Below are 23014 nucleotides of genomic sequence, written 5' to 3'. Positions count from 1 at the left end.
CCCAGTGAAGGGCCATTCTCAGACACCCTAAATACCAGTCTCATATGAGCTCTTTTGAATTAACTGACCATATACCAAGATGACCTGGCCAATTATCAGCCCAATACGAACCTCCAGTTTATCAGCAAACTCTTTGAAAAAGTATTTGATACAGAACTACTGACCATAATCAAACAACTACACCTTCTACACAACTATCAGTTTAAAGTCTGCTCCAAGAACCATATTGAGACAGCCACCATCTATGTGGTGGTCAATTCCCTCTAAATTGTAGATAAGGGTGACTCATGCCTCCTCAGGCTCATTGCTCTCTCAGTTGTATTTGATACTGTCGGTCACCACATCTTCCTCTCCTGCCAAACCATCAGGATGGGATTCATTGGCACTGTCCTAACCTGGTATGCTTCCTACCTCTCAGGCAATCACCAGAACTTTCAGATGAACATGTTGTGTTCTAACCCACTCCTGGACTCCTTTAGAGTCAATGGACAATACTGGAAAAAGTGATTCAGCCAAAAAGAGGCGGAAATGTGGGAGCTATGCTCCTAAAAAGAGAACAAGCTTGGATATTTCGATTAAAAAGCCATCTTAGATTCCAAGATGGCCGCCGGGGTGTTGAGCCGCGTCTAAACCGCGCTTTCCCCGGGCCGCCAAAATTAGCACTTCAAAGCAGCGGAACGAGAAAATTCAATGAGCGGATTACCTCCCCCTCACCTCCTGAAGCCTCCCATTCGAAAACTGGTCCGAAACGGAGCAGGGGAAGCCGAGGAACCGACCGCGACGGCGACCGCCCATCCCCCATCGGGAAACCACGCCAGCCGAGCCGGCAGCAGCATCGGTGACGAGCCGAGGCCTCGCCGCACATGGAAGTGTGGAGGAGGAGATGCTGCGGCAGGGACGGACACCCTCCCCCAGGCGTGCCGCCGGGGCTCTCTCCCACCGGGGACAGAAACAGTAAGAGGCAGCTGCAGAGGACCGTGGAGTGGGCGCATCAGCCCCTCCCCCAATCTCGGGGGAGCCACCCGGTACCGGGCACGCAAGCGGCATATGAGGAGGCATCCACACCCAGCGGGGAAAGTGCGCACTCGGTGCTGAGGGAAGACGGGAGCCTCCCGCTTGGTGCGGCCGGAGGAGGCCGGAGAAGGGAATAAGGCCCGGGAACTCCTCGGTGCCAGCCGGAGATTAATAGCCTCACAAAGCAAGGGACGCTGAGCTGGAAACCCGCAGAATAGCATAGGGGAACAAATCCTCCCCATAGAAGATACCCGGCACCGGACATTCGGAGCGCGGGCCCGCTAACACTACGCGAGGCGGCATAAGGGATACGGTGCCCAAGGAGTGTGGAGCAGCAGACACATACGCAGCCACCGGGGACAGCGCGCACACAGCGCTGAAAGAAGGTGGAGGCCCACCCCAGAGGCCTGAGAGGTGTGCGCCGGTTGGAGGGAATCCCCGGGGGGAGGCAGACCTTGGGGTGCGAGGTCTCCCTCTGAACCCCACAGCACACAATCGGAGCAGTAACAGACTGACAAGTAGGGGCGCAGAGTCGGTGGCCCGCGGAGGGGCCTGGAGGAACAAACCCATCAGCAGTAAGAAAAGCGCTAAAGCGGATAAGGCCTAGAGAATGGGGGGACACAACAACAGGGAGGAGAGAGACCCAACCAAAACTGTGAGACCTGCACGGAGCCCCTCAGCAGTCATGACGGGAACGAAGGGATTGACACTCATAGGGGTAAGGGCCTCTCCAAGCAGGCCCCACCAGACGCTAATTCCACCGGCGGGAGAGATCGGGAATCACCAGCAGCACAGCAGAGTGTGTGCCTCAGAGGGAACATATTACAGTTCGCAGGGGCAACTCAGGAGCCCACGCCAGCCCAGGCAAGCTAACGGAACATGTCAAGGGCAAAAAACAAGAACATTGCCTCCCAACAGACCCCACAGTCCGCAAGGCAAGAAGCTAACATATTACAATTATGGTCAACGGACTCTACGCCACAAGCTAAAGGGAAGCCGCAGGACAATCAACAAGGCGAAGCCATGTCGCAGACGAACCCACACCACCCACCTTCAAAGGATGACATGCAAGCATGGTTCCAGGATCTGCAAGAAAAATTGATGTCGTCAGTTCAGGAACAATTTACGATGTTGAAAAACGACATGAAACAGGCGGTTCATGACCTCAGGGTGGATGTGGCGAAATTGGAGGAGAGAACAGACATAATGGAGAGAACGGTCCAGGGAGTGGAAGAGGAAATGCAGCAGGCAAGCGAAACTCAGGAACACCTGGTGAGACTTACCCATAACCTGGAGATACAATGCGAGGATTTGGAGAACCGCTCCAGGCGATCTAACATCTGCATCAAAAATATGGCAGAATCAGTGCTGGACAAAGATCTAAAGACCACGGTGACGGAGGTGTTTACAGACATTCTGGATGCCCCGGATACAGATATAATCGGAGTGGACAGGGTCCACAGGGTAGGACCAAAAAGATCCGGAGCACCGGGGGAAAGACCACGAGACGTTTTGGTGGCACTATCCTCATACCCACAAAAAGAGCAGATACTTAGGAAGGCCAGAGAAATGGATCACATCAGGATGAATGGACAAGAAATTCTACTATACCAGGACTTGGCCCTGATCACACTACAAAAAAGAAGAGCAATGGCCCCACTCGTCAAGGCTCTGATGGCAAAAGAAATCCGGTACAAGTGGACCTTCCCATTTGGGCTGATCTTCACTTGGGAGGCAAAACAGCAAAGAGTAACCACCTGGGAAGAGGGCTTCAACACAATAGGGCTCCAGGAGGAGGGGGAGGAAGCAGAACAAGCAAAGTCTAGCGGGGAGCAAAGGAGAAGACCTAAAGGATGGGAAACGATCAAACAAAAAAGGCCAAACACGGGAAGGGAAGGCCTTAGGAAAATGTTGTGATCGGAGACAGAGAAGAGGAATGCCGGGCACCCCCACGAGGCAACCACGGAAGACAACAGCGAGGGGGGAAGGTGAGAATAAGGACCGCTACATGAGAGGCAGAGTCGGCGGCCCGGGACGGGCCACCATGCTTGGAATCCGGTAAGGACAATCGGTAATGTGGGGTTTAGGATCCCCCACAAAAATTTCCTCCGAGAGGATGAAGGGCAGGGAGCATTGGGCGCAACACCCTCGCTACTCTAGGGACCCTCGCCCTGCTCGGGGACATCTTGTTTGGTTTATGGTTAATTGTTAGGGGGGAGTTCAGGGGAAAGGGACGAGGAGAAGGGGGACACAAAATCAGCATAGTGGCAAAGATAGGGACGCCAAGCACAATGAACATGTGCCTTACTGAATGGAGAAAATCCGCATGGTAACTTATAACATAAGGGGGATGAACCACCCCACGAAAAGGGTAAAGTTGGAGAAAATTCTCAAAAGGGAAGGGGCGGTCCTCCTGTTCCTACAGGAAACCCACATTAGAACAAAGGACAAACAGAAAATCCGTATAAGGGGATATAAAATTTGGGCCCAGACCAACACGACTGAAAAAAGATTGGGGGTCCTTATAGCAGGGAGGGATGGAAGGGACGCTAAACTGGAGGACACCATTGTAGATAAGGAGGGAAGGTTTGTGTTTGCTAACGTGGTATTGGAGGGGCAGCGGTTCACTCTCGCGTCAGTATACGCGCCCAATGTGGGACAGGATGGTTTTTTGAGAGACACTCTGGGAAAACTTGAAACCTTCGCAAGGGGGGAGGTGATCCTGGGGGGCGACCTGAATATGGCATGGGACCCACAATTGGACAGGAGCACTGGTTGTGCACACGGTCACGGGGCACCGTCGAAACGCCTCAAACAACAGATGGACCAACTTGCCCTGAATGATGTGTGGAGGGAATTGAAGGGGGAGCAAAGAGGGTTTACATTCTTTTCACAAGTACATAACACTATGTCAAGAATTGACTATTTTTGGGTTTCAGTTGGGCTTATGGGCAAGATCCAGGGGCTGGAAAAGGGGGCAATTGCACTTTCAGAGCACGCACCCCTGTGGCTTGAGGTGAAACTCCCGGGGAAACCTCAAGGGCTGTGGAAATGGAGGTTACCGGAGGACATTATCCAGGACCCGGTTACGGGGGAATCCATAAGGGAAATGATTGAAGAATATTTCACTCAGAATGACACGGGGGAGGTCTCTATGAGCACGGTCTGGGAGGCGTTTAAAGCGGTGATCCGCGGGAAGATAATGGCACTGAAAATTACAAAGGAGAAGCAGAGGGCTCTGTGGGAAAAGGAACTGGAAAGATCAATAACAGAACTACAAGGGAAAATCGTGGCACAGCCCTCTAGAGACCTGAAGAAGGCGCTTAGACATACCCAAGGTCAACTTGAGATGCTACGCACAAAAGGTGCGGAAAGGAGCCTACTTTACCTAAGACAAAGGTACTACATAAAAGCAAACAAAGCAGATAGGTTGCTAGCGAGACAACTCCGCGCAAAACAGAAAGACACCACGATCAAAAGCATCACAGCCACGACAGGGGAACTTCACACGTGCACACAAGACATAGGGGAAGTGTTCAGAGAATACTATCAGGAACTTTATTCCACTGACCACCCGCAGGCAGACGCACAGGACACATATCTGAAATCCCTCACCTTCCCACAAATCTCAGAAGCAGACAGGCAGATCTTGGAGGACCCAATTAAAGAAGAGGAAGTCAAAAAAGCAATAAATAACCTCCCAATGAATAAAGCCCCAGGCCTGGATGGCTTCACGGCCCCCTTTTATAAAAAATATGCGGATCTTCTGATTCCAGTCCTGACCAAGCTCCTAAAGTCATTTAAAGATAGTGGCACAGTGACCCCCACAATGAACGAGGCAAAGGTCCTAGTATTTCACAAACCAGGGAAGGACCCTTTATACCCGGCTTCATATAGACCTATCTCCCTTATAAACATCGATGCAAAAATTTACACGAAAATTTTAGCCACCAGGCTCTCCCCTCTACTCCCGAAAATAATACATCTGGACCAGTCGGGCTTTATCCCAGGAAGACAAACTCATGACAATCTGAGAAGGATTAATTCATTTGGTTGAAAAGGTTGGTATAAAGCAGACCCCGGCTATTCTACTCGCAGTAGATGCGGAAAAAGCCTTTGATCGGGTGGAGTGGTACATGCTCTTTAAGACACTGCACTCCATGGGATTTGGGGAGAACTTCATTGCAAGAATAAGAGCGAACTATATCGCCCCAACTTGCAGAGTGGCTGTTAATGGGGAGGTAACGGAAACGGTACACATAGCCCGTGGAACAAAGCAGGGATGCCCGCTCTCCCCGTTGTTATACGCTAGAACCCCTACTTCTGAAATTAAGGGAAGCTACACATATTAAGGGGATAGACATGGCAGGCATACAACACAAGGTAACCGCATATGCAGATGATTTGCTGCTTGCATTAGAAGAACCGGGCCGAACATTGGTGGCAGCTGTGGGGGAGCTAGAAGTATTTGGGGCCATCTCAGGCTTAAAAATTAATAGAAACAAATCAGAAATTTTAATTTTGGCGGGAGACAGGGGGGAGATAATCAGAGAAGGTAAGGCACTAAATCTCAAGATAGCAGAGGATGGCATCAAATATTTGGGAATTACACTTACACACAGGGTTGAACAGCTTTATGGTAAAAATTTCCCGCAGCTCCTCACGAGCATTCGTAGGGATATGGAGAAATGCAACCCTTTGCTGATCTCGTGGTGGGGCAGGATCCAAGCGGTAAAGATGATCATCCTACCAAAACTTCTCTATTACTTTCAGGCCCTCCCGGTAGGGGTACCCAGATTATTCTTTAAAACACTGTCCCGGGTAATCTCAGCCTTTGTGTGGAAGGGGAAAACACCAAGACTGGCTAGAGCGGTCATGTCCACACCAACCAGGGAGGGGGGCCTGGCGCTCCCTCACTTCCAGAAATACTATCAAGCGGCACAGCTAAAGGTACTACGGGAGTGGCTAGGCGATGATCCACAACCGATTTGGGCAGCACAGGACAGAGCAGTGGCAAGAACCCCATTAGTGGAACTACTCTGGAAACAGAAACAGCACAGACACCCCAACATAGGGATAAGCGAAATAATGAAAACAACGATGGTGGCGTGGGACATGCAAACTCGTAGGGGCTTAATGACGACCACACTAGGCCCATTCACCCCCATTTATAGAAACCCGCAGTTCCCACCGGGGATGGAGCAGGGGGCATACGATTGTTGGGAGGAGGAAGGAATAACGAAAATTGGGGAAATGTTCATCAACAATGAAATTAGGTCATATGAATCCTGCCTCCCACTCGCAGCACGCTCCACTCGGGAGAAATACAGACACAAACAACTCAAACATTGGTTGAGATCCCCGGACATAACGAAGGCAGCAACGAGAACTCTCACCCCATTCGAGAAATATGTTACAACGAGCTCAGGGGCAAAGAAATGGGTTTCTACTTTATATTCCTTTATAAATACACAGGATGAAGAAATTAAGTGGTCATATATGATTAAATGGAACAGCACTCTGGGGTGGGAACCAACAAGGAAACAATGGGAGAAGCTCTGGACTCTAATTCCAAAAATGACCAGATCTGCTCAAACAAGAGAAATGTGGATAAAAATTGTTACACAGTGGCACTACACCCCAGAGAGACTCCACACTATGTTCCCGAAAACATCAAGCTTATGCTGGAGGGAATGCGGAGAGGTGGGAACCTGGAAACACATCTGGTGGACATGCAAAGGAATAAGGCCTTTCTGGGAAGAAGTTAAGGGAGAAATGGGCAAAATATTTCCAGATGTGGGACAATTAGGAGAGGGTGTCTGGTTGTGTGGAATAAGAGATGACATGGTAAGAAGATATAATAAATCACAACGGAGAAGTCTTTTGGGTCTCCTTATAGCGGCATGGACAACAATTGCCCATAGTTGGAAAAAAAAGACACCCGCTGATTTTCGCATGGCTCCAAAGAGTCTGGGCCCAGGTGGCGATGGAAAAAGTCACACACACAATCCAGGGAATGAGAGACAGGTTTGCAAAGGAATGGGGCGGAGTCCTGGAGTACCTCCAATCAGACGCTATGGAACAGTGGTGTCCACACAACATCAAGATCTCAGATATCTTTAATGCATAATGTAATCCCTGTACTAAAGCACACGTGTCCCCAGGGAGGGAACGGGGGGGGAGTTGAGGGGAGGATGTTGAAGATATGTTACTTAATTGTTGTTATATCGAAAATAATAAAGACAATTAAAAAAAAAAAAAAACACCTGACTGGCCTAAATGAAGCAATTTGTTGGCAAGCGCTTGCAGTTTTATAAGAATCTCATTCTGCTTTGGAGGACATTATGATTTACATGAGGTTTCAGCAATGTGCCAGGGACAACCACATAGCTATAATGCGATAACCTCAGAGCTATAATTCGAGTTCTCTGTATATTGCGATATCAAGAATAAGCATCACAACAGCACATTGTCAACAATAAATAACATATTCTGCGCTATACATTATATTCAATGATAATTGACACTGGAGGATCGCATACAAATTTCCCAAAAATTCCCACCAATGTGGGAGCAATCGCATTAATAATAACCAAAAAAAACAAAAAACCTCCCAAATTCAGCCATCACTTACAGATTGAATAACCACAACACATACTGTAAAATGGAATCATAATTGTAGATTAAGAACAGCAGCAGAATGACATAGCGATGTATGTTATTAAGAATTCCACGTTGGAACACTGATAGACCTGCTCGTGACGAGAGAAACTAATTCAAACATGCCAGATAGAGAAACAAAGAAGGGACTACCATCTCCCATATGAGCATAAATCAGGCACTCCCCCAAGATGGTGGCCGCGAGTATTGCGGAAGCTGTTCTGAGACGGGAGAGAAACAACCATATTGCTAAAGAAGGTGAGCGAATTAATCCATTATAGTTTTATGTACTTTGTGGCAAGGCGCGAGGCCGGACGTGCTTCCTCTTAAGATGACAGCACACTTTCACATAATAATTCACATAGCAAAATCGCAGTGCTACAGGCATTGCTAGGGAAGCACAATGAGCCCGCATTTGTAATTTTACACCAGACGCGAGGCTTTTACTTTGCGAATGCAACAATCAAGCTCCTGTCGGCATAACGGACTTTGAGATTGCAATAATCAAGTCCCTAATGGTATAACGGACTCTTCATTTGCAATGAGAGCCACATAGTACCCCATGACAAATCAATGGGTGGAATATAGCACCCATTGTTAATTTGTTAATTTGTTAATTTGAGAATGTATCACACCGAAAAGCAATAGAAAGAATCTGTTGGCAAAAATCAATGTGGATTATGAGCCCTAGTATCCGGAAATCATTACAGACAATCCATAGACACAATAGAGGAAATAAAAATACCCTGTTTTGACAATGTCATGTTACTTGTAGGCAAACGTTGAAGGTAACACAAAGCTGTAACTAAACAGAGAAGTGGACATGGAAATCTACCACACATACAGGATGTACTACCTCTGATTTATCAGGGTAAGTGTCACCCTAACTATTGTGTACTATGTGACATCGAGCTAGAGTTGTAAAACCCATGTATAGATAACTTACGGATGGGCAATTGTATTGTAGGGTTCCATCTACCCACCTGAAGATACCAAAGCTAAGCCAACACCATACAGGCTACAAGTTCCGGGTAAGAAAAAACAGGGATATTAGAATAGAATATCCAGTAGTCATGAAAACATAAGTCTAGTCCCCTGATGCACATGTATTTTGCCTTGCCGGCAACAGGATACAATAAGAAAACGTCCCGACTTTGTGGAGGATGCCTGCACCAGCTAAAGCAATTAGAAGACAGCAATCAAATGAACTGTTTTGTATAATGGGATAAATGCCTAAATGTGATTTTATAATATGTCCTGAAGAAAGGGGCCAATAGAGAATCCCACTGAAACCGGTCAACACTGGCGGATTAAGTTCCCATTCCAACCTACCAGACACATAACAACTTTGGATGTATCTGGTATATAGGACACATAGAGATTTTTAACAATTTCAGTGGAATACTTCCACGAGACGGTGGTTGTTCCATCATATTTTAGGATAAGACACACGAAAGGCCAGCAAAATTATTAAAATTAACGGTTGACTGACCCCAGTGTGTAGCCTTTTAGCATAGGAAATCAGTGAGCCAGTCTAGGGTGAGTGTTATTCATTCTCCCCTTTTTCCCTTCTTCCCCGGCTAGTCGGTACACCAGCGTCTGACTAAAAGATCACAACACAAGGGACAGTTTGTCTTCTGGATAGGGACATTTAGCTAGCACTAAGGACTCAGGTTTAATAGCTTTTTAATAAATAACATAATTGGTTCTGCTCGTGATGTGATAACATGATTGGGGAAGGAGACAGAACTCCAATACCCTGGGGACTTTAATTGTATTGACCCTCCTTTAGAGTCCCCCAAGGCTTCATCCTCTCACTGATCCTATTTAAACTTTACATGGAGTCTCTGTACACCATCCTCAATGATCTTGACATAGCCATCCATCAATACGTGGATAATACTCAGCTAAACATGAGAAAAAAGGCCACAGCATATCAGTCATCTCCATAATTACTTAGCCATCATCTAATCCGTGCTGTCGACTACCTATCTCAAACTTAACCCCCCAAGACTGAATGTATCCCTATTGATACTCCTACTAAACAATAACCCATCTATCAATGACTGAAAAATATGTGCCTACAAGGTTTTCATCAGCAAGTGTGTGGGGTGAAATATAGCCCGTGGAGGCCAGAAATAAAGAGGCCAGAGTCATTTGTGAATGCTCACCGAAATATGAGTCCAGCACTGAAATGGGGGCAGACCTAAGGCCTATTGAACGTAAATAATAAAGGAAAGAAAGTAGGCCTAAACCTAAAAGTGCTAAGATGTGTGCAGTGCATTTCAGGAAGAGAAAGAAGACATGGAGAGCTGAACTGACATATAAAGAAACCGCAATGCACAGTATCTTCAATGGGATACCAGATTATGCTCCAAGCAGCTAAAGTGAAATGGAGCATTGCATGCAAAATAAATGAGAGTATGTTATTTTCGTTTTTCCCTCATCCAAATTGAAGGTATATTGAGAGAAATGCTCACCAGACCTTCAAAGTGTGATGGACAATTTAAAAGTAACACTCATGTATGTTGAAACTGTGAAAATGATGCTGTGTAAAATTGGAATTATTTGTGAGTTTAAAGGCTATTTGTGGCAGGGTACATGGACGGTCATTTCTCCCAATATGAAACTAAGCTCCAGAACCCCCCTTTGCTGTCCTGATGACAGGCTTGGTTGTCATCATCAATCAGCGCTATATACTTCTTAGATCAGAAACACAGTGGAAAACAGATAAGCCATGTCTGTTCTTGCTGCAGGAGTGGACTTGAAGTCACATATCCCATAAAGTTTTAATTAGGAGCTGTTCACATGCCTTGAAGGGGTAAGCTAACCTAAACACAGACAAGGATCTGCATAAGTCACATGTCGAAAGAGAATTGAAACTTTAAAAAGGTGGGGGCAGGAGTGAAGGAGGATGTGAAACTGCAGTTTGATTAAATTGGAGAAATACATTTTATTGTATAAAATAGGCAGCGTACATGCCACAACGGTCATCCGAGAATTTAATTAAAGGTGATAGTAACCCCTTTGTAACCATGCTAACAAGATTTTGGTGTGATAAACATAACTAAAGTTATTAACGAAAATGTGATTTGGGCCTTCCCTTGATGCGGACAGATGTGAAATTTGGTATGAACATGCTAGTAATAATTAACATGAAGATTATGACGTGGTATATTTTTCACTGATATGGCTCCTAAGTAAATGAAGAAAAACTGTATCTCTACATAGGAAGGGCGTGCTGACTTCAGACTAGCCTTATCTGATTCACCTTAAAATGTAGTTCTTAAAAATGTATGCATACATTTAAAGATTTGAAAATTTAGGGTACTCGCCATGTTGAGAGATTTTGTGAGTCCAAAGCATGACGAGCCCACCTGTCAAAGTGGGATGATGAAGCTTTCTCCTCCCACAGCTGTCCCAAAGCACTCCCCCATCTACTTGTCTGATTAGCACACAAGGTTGAGATGGGTAGTGACAACAAGCCAATCCCTTTTGCGAGAATTATGATAAGTTAGTCATTTAATTTGCCCTTTAAATAAACCAGTTTGCCTTAGAGCTGGACTTCTTCGACTAATTCCAAGACTTAACTTGCTGCTGAAATCTGGTGAGAAACATCCTTGCAGAGAGACCTAAATCTTGCATTAGAGACAGGAGCCAGGAGACATAGAAGCTGACTCAGACCCCTTGGAGGAAAGAGAAGAGATCCTTGACTGACCCCCTTGAAATCCCAGTGGGGCACTGATGCTCTCTGATGCCCAGTTCCTGGCCTCTCCTGTAAGTAACACTACCGCAAAGCCATAGATTGTGTAGGCCCTATATCTTTCATGCATTGTTTTAGTTATTTCCCCATAGAAACATAACCTGTTTGTCTGTGTAGATCCCAAGCATATTTAATCAAAGTAAACCAATTAATTCCCCTATAGAAATCATGGGTGGTGTTTTTGGCATTTGACATAAACAAACTCTTCCCAGTGTGTTGTGAGCTGGTTTAGACCTAAAGGTTTGCCAGAAGAATCAAACCCAAAGCCCTGCTTCCACGTGTATTCATGGTATAAAAACAATATTCCCCATTGATCCCCTTCATTTAAAATCAGAAGGGTCAAGCCTGGTAGTGCCTTTGCATATGCAAGATGCAAAACAGAATTGCCCCTGTGTACACATCGTGCTCTGACCAAAACCCCAAAGCCATACCTGTTTTTTTTTGTTTTTTTTCGGTGTGGCAAAACGAATTTCCCCATTTGCTTGTCTTTCTCACATTTCATATGTGCTAAAAATCCAAAAAACGATTTTCCGACTGTGCTTTGATCAAAACCAAAAAACCTTGCCTGCTCTTTTTAGTTGTAGCAAAACAAATTTGCCATTGCTTTTCTTTCTCCCATATTGTCTCTGTGATTCAAATCCTACATCCTATTTTCCCATTGTGTTCCCACTCTCTGCCACTGCCTTCCGTTCAGAGGAGTCAAATCTAATTGATGTTTGGAGGGTGAGGGTTACTGGGGGGAAAGGTATCTTAACATTGTGTTTTAAATCATAAATCACTGTTGTGATATTGAAATAGTTATTTATTTTAATTTGGAATAAAAATCCAACACATTCAACATAGGGCAGCAATCCCCAGGGTGGTGATAATTACCATTTAAATGATACAACACACTTAGTTTAACCTTTTAACATAAGATAGACAATGCACATTTGAATAAAAGCAAAATTACTTTTTGGGTATTATTTTCAGATAGCACCACCGTTAGTATTTACCCCTGCAATACTCCCTCAAATCCCTGTGAACCAAATTGTGTGTGGGTTGATAGGAGTAGCAAGGAGTCAGGTATACTATGCAACACACAGAATGAAAATCCGACCTTCCACCCTTAAATGGGAGAAAAAAGCGAATTGAAAACCTATGAAATTGAGCAAAATAGCACTCAGAATTAATAGTTATTTTACATGTGCAGTAGAATAAATGAGGTAGAAATTAATGTGGCTGGATCAAATATGTCAGAACACTAGAAAACTACCATACAATGTACTAACAATGGGCATACAGTTCAGAAAATCATTTTTTGGAAGGAAAAACACAGTGCAGCAAAACCACACATGGAGAAAATACCATTTCTTAGTTTCACAGGTTTAGAATAGCAAAACGGCTTGGATAATGGGGTAAACAGACACAATCAGAATGTGGTTTTGATGCTAAGGTAAAAAGGCACATCACAGGTATAATACTACAGTGGAAGGGTGACTTTTGATGCGTGACAGGATAGGATTCTTGAGGGAAATAAAATAATAATAAAAGCAGTACACAGGGAAAATCGAATTCAAAAGGAAAATGACCAGTTTTTACCAAAACAATATTTTCATGACTAGATTATCAAAAAGAGAAACGCTGCCCGTAAAAAGGGTTAAGCTGCAGTTTTAACCCCCTCACACAGTATGTCTCTTTATGTGGGAATTAATTAATGTATTCAAAATAGTACTAAGGACTTACACAATGGACTAAAAGGATTGGAAAGAATGGCACTAACACATGGAGATTAAAGGACAGGATACACAGAGGATTTTGACAGTTTTAAGAAGTTACTAGGATACTTAGAGGATTTCTTAGAGGGTTGAACAAATGGCAAGGTAGCAGAATGGGATATACTGCATTTTGATGTTGGGGGTAATACTTACAACAATACTTGGATGGGATAATTTGGACAGCCAACCAGGTCTAGCACAGCGGGACAAGATCTGGTCTCTGTGCAGCGGCGGGCTCTCCTAGAAGGGGACAGCTGGGCCTAGTCTGGTCACTGGAGACAGCGGGGCATCAGCTGGGCAAAATAGGTAGCGAGGCAAAAGTTATCTGGTCACTGGATCATCCCCAAAAAGAGTTCCACGGCCTTTCCCCCTTTCTCCCTGAAGTACTGTGTTTTCCGTAGTGTTTAATCTGGATGCTGGTTCTGCAGTTTCAGGAGGTACTGCAAGGATCAGGATTAGCAACCCCTGGCCTGGCAGTGGAATCCGGAATCTTGCAGGGTGAATATCGAATGTCTGGATCTCTGGAGCATGGGAGCTGGAAAATCAGAAGAGAGTCCAGAGCTCCCTAGGCCCCCCCCTCATATAAAGGGAGCATGACATCAGAAGATTTTACTATGGGGGCTGACTCAAGCTGGACACACCTCTTAAAATCGGATAGGTCAGCTGTGGATGTTACCGCCTCCCTGTCAGCCGGTTGGACTCAGGGACACGACATCAGTTTTATGGCGAGTGTTTTATGACAATCATGGCCATCCCACAGTTACCTTTGCCAAAATCAGTTAAGACAAAAATGCACCTTTTTACAATTGTTACACTTTTGAAAATCACATAGGCAGATTCCATATTTTACACAGAACATGGCATTCCAACTCGCAAGTTTGTATGATGTTGTTTAGTCCTTCTAATAATCTTTTGCAATTTTTGGTGGGAACCGTTTCACCTAAAATTCTACACTTGTATATATGTATACAGATTATCACAGGGCACGTTTTCATTAATTTTCAAAGCTGTGCCATATATGCTTTTCCTAGAAATGGCATTTTCCTGGCGTTTGCGTCCTGAACATGCTAGAAATACCTACAACATCCTATATTAATGGTACAAACATGACATTGAAACAGGTCATAATTTCGCAATAATATGTCTTTTGATTACTAAAATAAATGGCATGTTCTGAACAGTCTCTGAAATCAAAAGGGCTGGCTTTGTTTTCCAAATATGGGCATTCCTTTCAACCCACAGCCAAATGTCAGGCTCTGGTCAGCTTTAGGCCAGTGTTGCCATGGATTTGCCTTTGAAGTCCTTCCGTTTGAGTTGAGGGGAGGTGTCACCAGAAATTCACACCTATGTGTCCTGGAAGTCCATTGTCACATACTGGAGCACAGCCACTTCATCTGATGAGGGTGCATGATCATCCACGTGGCCCCTTTCATAGTTTCCAGGTGGCTGGTCCACATTGGGAAGGTGATTCTGTTCCCAGTGGAGGCAGGGCCTTTTAAAGCCAGGGCCTGCCAAACCTGTTCTGCTGTCTTCAAAGAACTTTTACTTATTTCTTTATTTATTTTTCTTTCTTTAACCAAAAGCAAGTATTTTGGGAATAAATATCCTATATATATTTTAAAGCAAACCCCCATCACATGCTTATGCAGGCACAAAGCCTTAGTTTAACATATCACTTTTTAAAAAACATTTTCTTATTTGGCAAAAGCACCATTTTACACGTGGGTTAATATTCCTTGGATGTCACTTTACAAATGCGTTTTTTCCTAGCATCTGTATTCTGAGCATTTCCATGACCCTAGTAAATTTCTAATACACAGAAATCTGTTCAACGCAAGGGTCCTTTGAAACGGCCATAAGCAAAGAGAGAGAGGGCATCTTGTAAAAAGTTTGCCTGTGTTATTTTGTTTTAAAAAGTAAAGCGTTTCCCATACGACTTGGAGTGAAGTATCTACTATTTAATAGATTTAGCCTGACACAACATACCATTCAGTGAGGAATGCCCCCATTTTCTGGTGTACATCCTGAATATGGATGAACATAGATGTGTCTTACTGGAACCAATCTGTGTAATGTTGAAAAGATGAAAATGGCATCAGTGCGAAGTCATTTTAAATGCAGAAAATTTTCTTTTTCCAGTGGGAAGTTTTGCGCTGGCGGCATAACAACACTGCCTTTGAATTATTTTCTTTGGTGCACATGAAGCAGATACTGGCAGCCATTCTCGGGATGTTCCATGTTACATGTCGCCCCATATGTGCTTGGCAAAGATGGTTCAGCCATTATATTTGTAACTGCAAAATGCAGTTTTGATGCAAGGGAATAGCGCTCATCAGAGCCAGCGCTGCCATTCTACTTATAACTGCTGAAAATGCAGTTTGGTGATGTTGAGCAGTTCTGCTGGGCTGGTAAATGTACCACGCATAGAATGGACCACATTGCTGAAGAAAGTCTAGTTGTTTTTTTCCTCATGTGCATGGCATTTTCTACTGGGTGTCAAGGATAAAGTAAATGTGATGAGTGTTATTATGTGGCTAGTCTGGCCTACACTGGTGCAGCTAGTCAGTCTGGATATATTTTCTACCTGTGGCCTGGCATCTTTTACTGGCAAATCTAACAGGGCTATGTTCTTATTGTGTTATACTAGCATGTATTGGTGCTGCTTGCATGGACACGTCTGGGCACAGCTAACATGAACATAGTTGTAATACTGGCATATATTGTGGGAAAGGTCATCATGAAAATATGTTGCAAAATGCATCTGTGCACTTTTGGTGACTTTCGATTGGATTTTTTTCATATGTTACCCTACAAATAAGAATGCAAACCGTGTGGCTTGTGACCCAATTTTTCACAGAAAGTGTGCTGTAAAATATACTTATTATTTGTAAAAATTTTCTCAGGCAGAGAACACTCCCTAATTCCCTTTGGTTGGTTTGGGATCACCTGCTAGCCTGAGTCATTTACTCCCCTCTAATTAAGTGACGTGCATGCAATGGATGGGATTACAGAATAACTCAGAGTCCAAATAATCAAACCAAATTAGGAAGATGGCAGAGATACTGTTTTATTAACAATTATCTAAAACAGGGAGTTACAATGGACATCAGCAGACATTCGCTCAGCCTCTCAATGATTTCCTCATATAAACAACAGTGTATGCAAAAAATAAGTCCGAAATGACGTCATACTACATGGAAAATAATAGAATACCTATCAAGGGTTGAGATTGGCTATGGGAGACATCAAAATATACTTTCTATAGGGACTGGGATTGTGATTGGCTGCCCACTGTCAGCTGGACAACTTATGCCTATCTCTAAAAGACAGACATCATCTTCAATACTTTTATGTGCACATATCATCATTAGTCTTCAAACTATAAGCATGTTTGTTATACGGCCATCACAATTGGTTGGCATGCTTGTGCAATGTCTGGAACATTCGGTTCACTTAGCAGCACGTAAGCCCAGACCCAGATGCCAGGGGGTTGAGTTGACTTTACCTCCCCACCCAATTAGCCCAACATCTCTCATCACCCATGCCTTCTGCCATGAAGATTGTCTTTGAACTTGGCCTTACAAAGTATCCTTGTCTTTTGGAATAAATAGGAGTGTAGACACTCACTATTGTTGTTGTAGGATTCCAACCTGAACTCTATTTCCATCCTTTGCTCATGTGACAGGAGCCCACAATTTGGTCTATTCTGCAGCATTTAAATTTCTTAAATTAATAAAACATGGCAATCCTGGTGTTCTTTCTTTGCACCTTAACAATAGATGGTTCATCCTTTGCACGTTCACTGTTTTCAAGAATAGCTAACCAACCTTGGCTGTTTCAATTTTGATATCAGGCCAGACAGCCTTGCCATGCACCTCCACGATCTCAGTTTATTCTTGCTGTGCCACAATTCTCGCCATTTCTCTCCATGGGTCTTGGCTTACTAAATTCATGACACCGCTGTCCAGCTCCTATACAATGGTGGCTTCGCCTGCAGTCTATTCACTACATATAGCCAGCTTCTATAATGACTTAGTATACTTGCATTTCTGCATCTGTACAATTATTGAACAGTTGATTTTCTGCAGTACATCGCACAATGTGCAATTTTTTTTTTTGCATATGAAAGTTCGATCGATTCTTAACTTCTTCATCCGTTTCTGTAGAATCCACACATTCTCTTCAGCCAGTATTTTTCGGGACCTCACATATGTTTCTTGTGATGTCACTAGCTTCTCTGTTTGCTCCTTTTCATATTCCTCAGGGAGTTCCGCCCTCAGATTGTCTTCTCTTCGCAAATACATTTGATCAGGTTGTCTACGTGGGTTATTTCTTTCAAATATTAGCCTCGGTTTTGGCCTCGATATTGGCACACATGCTGGTGTGAAACATGGAACAATCTCTGGCTTACAACATACTCGAGGTATGGGGGTAGGATTTCCTGCATTGGCATGTAACTGCTGCTCTACCAAACATTTACCAAACAAACACCATTAGAGATCCAGAGGTTAGATTTAAGCTTTGAAAAGAAAATGTCAAACTGGCAACCACTTATCAAACCTGCAAATGTTTAATTTTTGTAATTCACCATACATGTGCACAGATTCAACGATCCCACTTGGTTATGATCACTGCAGAACAACAAGGAGTGTTCCATCCAACCACTACACTAATGCCATTTTATGAGTACCACAGGTGACTTCTTTCCAGTGATGATATCTTAGATATTTTTGAAGTGGCGATAAATCAAAACCAGGTTGGCACATGATGATATGCTATATAGACTCTATGTACTATTTATTGAGGTGTGCTATTTAGTGCCAACATGCCCCCTTGCATCCAATTCAAAGTGCTTATTTGAATACATGTTGTACTGTTGGTTAGAGGGACAGTGTTTGGATTTTGGTTTTACCCATAACTTAGCCTTTCCTTGATCAAATCCGGAGTGCAAGTTCAATTCATAATTAGTACAGTGAGTCTGGGGGCCATATTGTGTGAAGGGCAGCTTAATTGCATGTAGTGATCCAAGGAGACAGATAGGATGATCCAGGGAGCTCACTAGCCTGGGTTTGTTTATCACTACCTCCCATTGTTATACTGTTTAATGATTGGCTTGCTGAAGTAACTTGATTTTTTAAAGATTTGTTAAGTGCACATTATTTAGTTTGATTCTCTTTTTTGGATTCATCACATCCTAGATTGTGAAGTTGTGTACCTGAAGTGATCTATCTTTTTTTATTTTCGGTAACTAGACTTGGTTGATTTGATCTATGATGGTTGTAAGGATGTTCCTGGTTGTCTCATTGGAAGGCCAAGCCTCTGTTATCGTAATCTAGCTCTAAGAATTCATGTATGGTGCAAAGTCCTTTGAACATGGTTGTCAATATATTGAGAGTCGTGGAGTGCATTTTAAGCTGGTGCTTTGTGATCCCTCTGCTTCAAATGCATTCTCATACTCACCAACTGATCTTGCTCTCATAACGGCATTTGAATGACAATATTTTTAATGAAAGTCACTGTACATATTTCTGCTGCAGTGTGAACGTTGCAGACCACACTATTTCAAATGAGGCACATTGGTCTTCCCTACATATTTATCTTGTACAATAAAGCACACGGATGTATTTGGCAGGTGTTTTTTTTAAACTTGCTGTACTCAGCATATCATACATCCATCAAGAGCTCCCATATCTTTCTGTCTTGCTCTCTCTATCTCTCACATTCTCTGTCGCTCTCTCGTTATCTCATTCTTTGATTGTGCCTGTCTGTGGGTAAAAGTCATGTTGTCAGGTCCACATTTGCTAGAGCCACCGTAGACATTGATTAAAACAGCACAACTAGAAAAAAAAAACAAAGATTTTTTAACAGGGTGCTATTTATTGGTTAAAGTAGGATAAGAGCAGCAGTGACAGTGCCATACATGGGCTTGGGCGGGGGGTGGGGTGGACCATCTGGTATACATAGGTATACATTGTCATTGCGTGTCCTTCAGGAATGTTGCCATCACACTGATACCACATTGTCTGAATGTGGGTGCGGGGATGCTCCAAAGGAGCAGCTGGAGTTCTGCCAGACTTTGAAAGAAACCAAATCCCTGGTTACCCCACTACTTTGCTCTTTCTTGGAAGCCTCTTCCTTCTTTGATCCCTTCCAGTTTGTGTTTCACCATAGACGAGGTACTGAGTCGGTCCTTGTTTCAGTCGTGGACGATTTTACACGGCTCTCTGACCAAGATGGAGTGGGTGCCATGATTCATTTAGATGTGTCAGCCACCTTTGATACCATCGACCACTCCACCTTGCTCCTTCGACTGTCTAATGCAGGTCACTGTGGCCCAGTCCTTCCTTGGTTTGGTGCTTTTCTATCCCATCACGCTCAATCACTCTCTCTCCGCCCTTTTCAATCTGATCCTGTTTCCATCAGTTGTGGGGTTCCCCATGGTTCTGCTCTGTCGCTACTCTGTACATTTTCTACATTCAGCCTTTGGCCAAGCTCATCTGCTACTTTGTTCTGGACATCAGCCTTTTGGCCAACTTCTTTAGGCCCTCTCCCTACTCCAATGGCTGTGGTTAAACATCTGGGCAGTAAAATCTCAGGATCTCATACTGCAGAGGACCAGGTCAGCATGGTCTGTCAAAGTGGATATTCCAAATTGAAAATTCTCCGTCAGGTCCTTGCATATCTACCGGTATGCTTGTGCACCGCGGTGGTTGGATCTTCCGATCTTGGGGACTGTGGACTATTGCAATTCCCTTTACTTAGCTCAGCCCCTCTATCTGCTGAACCGTTATCAGGTTTTAAAGAACTCTGCAGCTAGAATAGCCACTAATACTTCCAAGCACACATCTGTTTTGCCAGTTCTTTACTCCCTTCATTGGCTTACTATTGCCTGCCATATTAAGTTTAAAGCACTCTGTATTGTTCAACGTGCCTTTTATGGCACTGGTGCAGAATTTCTTCAGGAAAGGTTCTGTCCATCCATCCCTTATCGAGCTTTAAAATCTTAGCACGCACTTTTGATTCAGGTGTCTAGATTCAAACGCTCACGGGTGGGAGGAAGAGCCTTCTGAGTGGCTGCATCAGTTCTCTAGAACAAAATCCCTTGTTCCCTACATGTAACAGAAAATCATCTCTTATTCCATCAACATCTTAAAACTTATTTTCTAGTTTCATTTGATTCCCCTTCTTTTCAGCTGCTCCTTTCCTCCGTTCTTTACAGCGCCATGATGCCTTATTTGGTGAAGGTTGTGCTTTAAAAAACCTATTAACATAACCAAAGGACCAGGCTGCAGGGCCTTCAAATGCAGCATTACCAACCAAACAGTGGCCAATCCACAGCATGGCACATTGCCTTGGTGCTCACAGAACAAATATAAAATATTTTTTTTAAAATCTTAGTGTGACCTTTTAAAATAAGGAGGACATTCTTTAGAGACAAATCGGTGTGTTTTATCAGAAAATGTTATTTAAAAGGTCATTATTTAATTCTACTTACATTGTAAACTGGCTCTTCAATTTTTTTCAATTTAAACTTCAAATGATCACTTCCAGTATATAATGTACACATAACAAGAAGGTTGCACACATCTTACTGAGCAAATCGAAAGATCAACACCTGGAATAACCATATCAATTACTTCCCATAAAAAGAGTATCTTTCCAATAAGGTAGTCTGCTACACTTCTTTTGTCCATATTCTAAACAACCAAAAGAGAAAGAGGCAGGGACACATAGCACCAGTGTAATTTCTAGGTTGCTTTGCATACAATAAAAGAACCTTTTGTTAATGTACAGATAACTGCATATCTGTATATTTGCTAACTATGGCTGTGATAAAATGTTTGTATGATTGAATCACTAAGCAAAATAATGCACAATGGGCTTGGTGTTCATTTCCCTTTTCACAAAGCTCCCCCTAAAGATTCCATGTGGTTTCAAGGACTTACATTTTAAAAGCCTCCAGTTTGGTCATCCAATTTTGGACATCCTAAATTCAACCTTTTTTGTATGGGCTATATCCCCACTTTCTACTCAATCACCCCAACCCTGAGCATCCACCTCCTCTCCCTAATACCCTGCCATGCATTCGGTCGAATCACCAAAAAATGGTCGACCAAACTGTAGACTTTCAAGTGAAGGTCTTTTAAAAATAATGTATTGCAGCCAAACGCTTGTCGTCCCCCCCCCCCTGTTGATGTACCCCAGGGTTTCATTTGTATCTCAGTTTTGAAATTATTTATTGAGCATTTGTAAGGCGCCTACACATGAAATGGTGTTTCCCGGCACCACAAGACAAAATTGGGTGGGGGAGGTGGACAGGGTAGATAACAAAAAGAAACACAGTGCTAGTAGGCCTTGTGACATTCAAATTGTGCAAGTGCATTAATAGAGTGCTAAGTGAAGGGAAGTGCCGGTAAGGGCGGACGGGACACAGATGGGGAAGGAGGCCCAGGGGGTTAGCAAGTGCTAGGATAGGCCCAGGAGAGCAGGCACTGGAGTGCCAATAATTCCTTCGGTGATATGATGTATGTGGGTACACTGAGTTAAGATGATCATCACTTCCCACATCACTGTATTTCAATTGTATTCACTGTGTGTCCCCTTCCTCTTTCCTTGGTCCCCCCACTCTAATCCATTGTGTTTTACCTCCCTGACTCTCAAATTACCACTCTTTGGTGTGTGTGACACATTTTCTTTTTTGTCTTGCAACCTTACCTTGGGAATATCACAAGATTCCTGTGGGATTCAGCTGACAAATTGAAACATTTATCACACAAATGAGCTCCCCAGGTCAGCCCAAACTCACTCACTGCACATGTGAACTTATTTCCCCCTCCGCACCTCTAGCTTGATATGAATGAACCCCTTTTCATCTTCGAAATAAGATTTTTAGCATTTTTCATGGTCAATTGTCCTCTGTATCACCATAGAAAATGCTTAATTCTAGCAAAATGATTAATGTGACTTTTAATTTCTCTGCTACAAAGAACAATTCTTCTCTGTTGAAGACTACTGAATGGATTCACCCCAAACCAACAAAATGAAAGTCGCTGACATTTTGTGCCCAAGTCGTTTCTTATTCAGTGCAGCGGTTTTCGTGCTATGGGTGCTCAATGGAAACACTTTTTCTCTGTGGGAAAATGAATGGGATTATGTATATTTATAACAGTTTAGAAAAGTCACACCTACCACAGTGCCACCTAGTAACCATCACTGGAAGTTGAACCCCAGATCAGACCCAAATCTGCAAAGCATGGGTATGCCAGTTAGCCCAACTGCAAGTCTTTCACTGTAGGAAATTGTCTTTGTCTTAAAGGGCAATGCTGTTTTATGCATAGCTTTCTCAACCCAAGACAGACATTTATCAAGGCTGCAGACAACTACATATTTGGTTTCACCTTTATTAAGGATCTTCAGTGCAGAATCATTTGGTGAGCTTGTGGTTGGACCAATGAGGCATGTTTAACAAACACCCAAAAAGCAATAGGGGGTTTAAAAAGGCTTACAAAAATCCTTTCACCTGAAATATGTATTTAAAGTGATCTATTTGAGCCAAGTCACATGTGGCATTGTGGCATGTGGGACATGGATCAACAGGTTATTTGCTAGCTTGTCTACAAAAGGGAAGATCTAAGAGTTAGTTCCATCATATAATTCTGCTTTCCGCACATCATACTAACATGTGCTATGTCTCCTTACAATATATAATTGAAAAACTCCATGTACATCTCTTGTACCTTTAAATAACGCACAGACTACTAGCACTACAGAAAATGTAACATCTGCTATTAAATTTGTTGAGCAGACATATTTTAAATTT

The sequence above is a fragment of the Ambystoma mexicanum genome, chromosome 2p (assembly GCF_040938575.1).
Source record: "Ambystoma mexicanum isolate Mex_15411 chromosome 2p, UKY_AmexF1_1, whole genome shotgun sequence".
NCBI classification, from domain to species: domain Eukaryota; kingdom Metazoa; phylum Chordata; class Amphibia; order Caudata; family Ambystomatidae; genus Ambystoma; species Ambystoma mexicanum.
The sequence above is the reverse complement of the archived record's forward strand: the minus strand, read 5'-3'. Positions refer to the sequence as shown.